We start from the raw sequence: 6,368 nt of genomic DNA on the forward strand, positions 1-6,368 counted from the left end.
CAATTTCTTTAATATTTCTTAATACTCTTTCTGATAATATCTTTCTAGGACTGTAAAAAAACGATAAGTACACATAGATTTGATACTTATTACCATATTACTAATAACTATTACCATAATTAGTAAAGAATCACTGGCATCAATAATAGTTAGTTGATTTTTACAGCAATCAAGAAAGATAAGAACCCTATTTTCTTCATATTTCTTAATCATAAATTTTGAAATTATCAACTTTATTTATAATTATTCTCTACAAGTTTTGAGAAATAGTTGGAAGGAATATAATCAAATCTACTTAAAGAAAAATTCTTATTTACAAGGGTAGAATTATTTTTTCATAGATAAATAAAGACACTATTATTATTATTTTCTTTTTTTGGCAAAGTTAAAAACCAAAGCTTTTATAAACAAATAATATAGGATACAGTTTTATAAGTAATACAAGATCATGCAAAATATAGCTTAAGACTACCTTTGAAAAACTAACACAATTTTTTAAGAACTACTATTAAAAAAGCGAATATGCTAGCAAAGAAGAAAAGTTTGATAGGAAAGGTAACAATACTTTGCTTTAATAGTGATTTTTATTGTAAGCTCAGTAGGGATATATCATAAACTTTGGTCCACAATAATAACACATATTGCAGGCATCGCTGAGTTAAGATAATACTGACATCACAAATAACATAAGACTGTTGGAGGCACTGGTATAAAATATTATAAATAGACTTTCAATAGATCATCACTTACTAGTACTATCAATATATGTATTTGTTTTAAACACATATGTACACTAATGTAAAACAACAAAATGTAAAGGATTTAATTAAAGCTAACGCCTATTTCTCAAATTAAATTATTCATTGTACCATAACAACAGTTTTTTATTAAAAAATTCTCATTTTTTTAAAAGAAATGTTTAGTTTATCTTTTAAATGCATAACAAGAAATAAAACTTTCAAAATTTAAATGATTTATTTAAAAAATTGTATTGAATGATTGTTTATGAGGAAAATACAAAGTAAAAATTTTTTAATGTACATTTTATACAAATCAAAATTTTAAGGTTGTTTAATACTTTTAAAAAAAATACTTTTATCTGGATGAAAAAAAAAATACTTTTTATCTGTTTAAAAACATTTATCAACGAATATATTGTTAATTAAACGAATTCAAAAAACAAATAATTCTGAGTGATTAAAATTCACAGTGCATATCAAAACGTTTAAACCTGTTGCAGTTCAAAACAATTTAGAAAACCTCTCGCTTTCTGCATCAATACCTTCAATTTTGGCAACTTTAAGGCTAATTGCAGGAGAAAATGTGAAAAAATGACAGAACAGGAGCAATTTAAAGAAAAGCATAGCTCGAAGTCACTAGGGCAAACCACTGCATCTTTTTATACAAATTTTGCAAGATCAAAAACCTTTTAATGATTAAAGTTGGCAAAAATAGGTAACGACACAGAAATTTTCCCCAAAAATTAAACTAATTAATACAAAATAAATAACTCTGAAGTTAAAAATATTCAGCATGGACTTCCCCTTTTCATAAAACAACCAATAGGTTCGAACACAATTCAAAACAACACAGATATTTACATAAAACATTTCAATTGAATACCACAATTAAAAATCTAAAGTATTATTTTTGAAATAAATGAAAAATGTGTCATGAGTGTAGAAAATCCAATAGAAATACTATACTAAAGTGGAAAGACACCATAACAATGATATTCTTTTCACGTTTTAAAATGAACATTAGTTTGTTCGTAGCATATCACTACATAAACTCTTTCAAATGCCAGCACTATTCATGTCCGAAATTAGATGTTAACCAGAGTCACAACTATTCATGACCAAAGCTGGGAATGACTTTTGATAAATTTTCCTTTCCGCTCACTTCTTTATCCACCAAGTTCGTTTGGTCCAATTCAGAGGATGCAGCAGCTTCATTTTCAAACGCTGCAGCGAAATTGGATTTCAATTTTCGAAAATCTTTCACCAACCATTCGCTTTTCCGGATTCGTGGACTATAATCCAAAGAGCTGTATTGATTTTGTTCTTTCAATGCATTGGCTCTTTGTGACAAAATAGACTCACCATCCCTCATAAATTTATCAGCTACTTCAATAGGAGTTCGGCTGATTTCTTCCGTTGGGGATCTCGGATCTTCGATTCTTTTCAACGTGCAAGGTCTAGCGGGAGGTGTATTAGTGTGCTCCTTGGCTTTGCTGTTAAATGCACCCATTTCTGATCGCTGAATAACGTAGTAGAAATTAAGATAAAACGTAATTATAAATCAAACTAAACTATTTTTCATCTACCGGCCACTCAAATTTCAAAAATTTGTAAACAAGTGAGTACGGTTGCCACAGAAAGAAACTATATGCTAGTGTTAGGAGTTCGACCTCTACAGCAAGCTTCGAGTTTTTAAAAAGAACCGTTTACACTGCATGCGGTTCAAGCGCGTTCGATCGCGGTCCAGAGAAAAGGACAAACCACTTCCTCCAGCAAGTTCTGAAAGCTTAAATCTGCTGCTAGTGGAAACAGGGTAATAGTAATTTGTTAGTTGAAGCATTCACACTGTATGCGATTGTGATCGACAGGTGTTCGAGGGTTTCAAAACTCCTTAGACGTACCGCTGTGCATGCGCGAATCGCATTGAGCTGCATTAGAATCAGAATATGAAAACCGCAAGCAGGTTCATATTTCCCCTGAAAGAACAATTTTTTTCTGTTATACCTATTTTTTTATGTGGACTGAATCATTTTATCATTAAAAAGCTTTTCAGTTCAACAAATTTCAATAGGTACTCTGTGAGGAGTGGTATAACAAGTTTAAATTGTTTTCTGACCACTACAAACAAATTTTTTTATGATCTGTACCACAAAGAAAATTTGATGTCACTGAAGAAAATTTCGATCGTAATCTAACCAAAAATATCAAATCTTAACTAAAGCTCGGGGCATGCTGATAATTTAGATAACAATGTAGCTTTGTGTATGCTGATAATTTAGGTATCATTTAAAAACCCAGAGTACACAAGATCTTTAGATTACTAATTTAAAACAAAAAGTGAAATAATCAGCTGGGAATCGAATTAGGACCACCCATGTGGAAGGTGAGCATTCAACAAAAGAACCACCGATGCTCTATCACGCGCAGGCCTATTTCTCTATTGATAAACTATTGATGAACTGCAGCGCTTCCATCCTATTGATAAGTGCTTCCATCCTACTGGTAAGCGGCCGTAAAGACCGCTGGAGAATTGTAAGGCTAGATAAAAGATAAACACTTATTACAAAATTATTTTCTCCTAAAATCTTTTTTTTTTTTTTACTTGCTTGTTGAAAAGAAAAATGTTAAAGTGCACTTATTTAAGAAAATAAAAAGCAGAAATATATGTAATACTTTGGCAATCAAATAAGTCTACATACTGTGCAGCATTCATTGTTTTATCTCTTTTATTCAGGGCCGATGACATCCTGCCCTATGATAATTTGCGAAAACTCAATAAGTAGCGGGAGTAGTAGATATACCTTCAGTATATCCACCTCCCACAATGCTGCACGAAAATTTAATTTGTGGTGCTTTTTTGTAAAGAAGAATTGAAAGTTGCAAAGATAAATGTAACATTAGCCTATTCACAGAAACCATTGATACAAAATTTAAAGGAAAATAAATCCACGATTAGTTAGAAAAATTCACAAATTACTACGTTAAGACAAGAAAATAATAGAAACGCACAGAATTTCCAGCTGTACAGTACTTTTAAAGAAAGCATCCATATTCATAAAGTATACCAGCCAATGGAGATTCATCATTTAAGCAAATACAAATTTTATAACTTTTCTTCCATTTGTATAATGTTAATTTAAAAGTAAAAATTTAAAAAACGTTTAATTTTGCTAAATTTGTTAAAATAAACTTTAATTAAATAATATATATATATTGCCATTTTATTGATTTAATGTTGATTTTCAGATTTCAAAATTTTATGAGTTTCAAATTTTTTTATTCAGTTTTCCTTGTTTATAGATTTCTCAATATTAAACATAAAATTATGACATTGTTTGTCGCTGCTCCTGTCGGTAAATAATAATCTTGAGTCTATAATAATAATTTTTAAAAAACGAAGTACAGAAAACAATATACAGAAAAACAAGCACAGTACTTTTTTTAAAATTCTTAAATCTCTAAAATTAAGTATTACAATTAAATGTTCGTTAGTTTATCTTCGACATTTTATTTCTTCGAATTGTAATTACTTAAAACTAAAAACCTGAAAGAGATAGTAAAGTATACACTCGATCTTTCAATGATAACTCGAGCAAGCTAGTTTCTCTGCAGCGCTTGTACTCTTTCATAAAGAATGAGTGATTTTTTTTGGTACACCCTTTTAGCTTGGACGAAATTTATTGTTCAAAAAGATAGAAGAGAATACACTCGGTCTTTCCATGATAAATGGATATCATAGAAGGGTATCAAATCCATAAAAGTGGATCGTCCGGGAATCGAACTCGGGCCGCCCGCGTGGCAGGAGAGCATTCTACCACTGAACCACAGATACTCGAATTCGAGCAAGCTAGGTTCTCTCCAGCGCTTCTAATCTTTCATAAAGAATGAGAGATTTTGTTTTTTGTGCACCCTTTTCGCTTGGATGAAATTTATTGTTTAGAAAGATGGAAGAGTATGTACTCGGTCTCTCATTGATAAATGGATATCACAGAAAGATATAAAAATAATATAAAATCCATAAGAGTGCATCGGCCGGGAATCGAACCCGGGCCGCCCGCGTGGCAGGCGAGCATTCTACCACTGAACCACCGATGCTCGAACTCGAGCAAGCTAGTTTCTCTGCAGCGCTTCTACTCTTTCATAAAGAATGAGAGATTTTCTTTTTTGTACACCCTTTTCGCTTGAATGAAATTTATTGCTCAAAAAGATGGAAGAGTATGCACTCGGTCTTTCCATGATAAATGGATATCACAGAAAGATTCAAAAATAATATAAAATCCATAAAAGTGCATCGGCTGGGAATCGAACCCGGGCCGCCCGCGTGGCAGGCGAGCATTCTACCACTGAACCACCGATGCTCGAACTCGAGCAAACTAGTTTCTCTGCAGCGCTTCTACTCTTTCATAAAGAATGAGAGATTTTCTTTTTTGCACACCCTTTTCGCTTGAATGAAATTTATTGCTTAAAAAGATGGAAGAGTATGCACTCGGTCTTTCCATGATAAATGGATATCACAGAAAGATACAAAAATAATATAAAATCCATAAAAGTGCATCGGCCGGGAATCGAACCCGGGCCGCCCGCGTGGCAGGCGAGCATTCTACCACTGAACCACCGATGCTCGAACTCGAGCAAGCTAGTTTCTCAGCAGCGCTTCTACTCTTTCATAAAGAATGAGAGATTTTCTTTTTCGTACAACCTTTTCGCTTGGATGAAAGTTATTGCTTAAAAAGATGGAAGAGTATGCACTCGGTCTTTCCATGATAAATGGATATCACAGAAAGATACAAAAATAATATAAAATCCATAAAAGTGCATCGGCCGGGAATCGAACCCGGGCCGCCTGCGTGGCAGGCGAGCAATCTACCACTGAACCACCGGTGCTCGAACTCGAGCAAGCTAGTTTATCTGCAGCGCTTCTACTCTTTCATAAAGAATGAGAGATTTTCTTTTTTGTACACCCTTTTCGCTTGGATGAAATTTATTGCTTAAAAAGATGGAAGAGTATGCACTCGGTCTTTCCATGATAAATGGATATATCAGAAAGATACAAAAATAATATAAAATATAAAAGTGCATCGGCCAGGAATCGAACCTGGGCCGCCCGCGTGGCAGGCGAGCATTCTACCACTGAACCACCGACGCTCGAACTCGACGAAGCTAGTTTCTCTGCAGCGCTTCTACTCTTTCATAAAGAATGAGAGATTTTCTTTTTCGCACAACCTTTTCGCTTGAATGAAATTTATTGCTTAAAAAGATGGAAGAGTATGCACTCGGTCTTTCCATGATAAATGGATATCACAGAAAGATACAAAAATAATATAAAATCCATAAAAGTGCATCGGCCGGGAATCGAACCCGGGCCGCCCGCGTGGCAGGCGAGCATTCTACCATTGAACCACCGATGCTCGAACTCGAGCAAGCTAGTTTCTCTGCAGAGCTTCTACTCTTTCATAAAGAATGAGAGATTTTATTTTTTGTACACCCTTTTCGCTTGAAAGAAATTTATTGCTCAAAAAGATGGAAGAGTATGCACTCGGTCTTTCCATGATAAATGGATATCACAGAAAGATACAAAAATAATATAAAATCCATAAAAATGCATCGGCCGGGAATCGAACCCGGGCC

At 33.6% G+C, this 6,368-nt stretch overlaps 4 non-coding genes across 4 annotated transcripts; all 4 read right to left on the minus strand.

The window, feature by feature from the left end:
• Positions 1–4,764: 4,764 nt before the first annotated feature.
• Positions 4,765–4,835, minus strand: TRNAG-GCC (transfer RNA glycine (anticodon GCC)). Its single transcript has one exon. It is a non-coding gene; the product is annotated as a tRNA-Gly (tRNA).
• A 455-nt stretch (positions 4,836–5,290) lies between these two features.
• TRNAG-GCC (transfer RNA glycine (anticodon GCC)) lies at positions 5,291–5,361 on the minus strand. Its single transcript has one exon. It is a non-coding gene; the product is annotated as a tRNA-Gly (tRNA).
• A 453-nt stretch (positions 5,362–5,814) lies between these two features.
• Positions 5,815–5,885, minus strand: TRNAG-GCC (transfer RNA glycine (anticodon GCC)). The gene has a single exon. It is a non-coding gene; the product is annotated as a tRNA-Gly (tRNA).
• A 192-nt stretch (positions 5,886–6,077) lies between these two features.
• Positions 6,078–6,148, minus strand: TRNAG-GCC (transfer RNA glycine (anticodon GCC)). Its single transcript has one exon. It is a non-coding gene; the product is annotated as a tRNA-Gly (tRNA).
• Between the last annotated feature and the right edge of the window lie 220 nt (positions 6,149–6,368).

The sequence above is a fragment of the Parasteatoda tepidariorum genome, chromosome 5, assembly GCF_043381705.1.
Source record: "Parasteatoda tepidariorum isolate YZ-2023 chromosome 5, CAS_Ptep_4.0, whole genome shotgun sequence".
Classification (NCBI taxonomy): domain Eukaryota; kingdom Metazoa; phylum Arthropoda; class Arachnida; order Araneae; family Theridiidae; genus Parasteatoda; species Parasteatoda tepidariorum.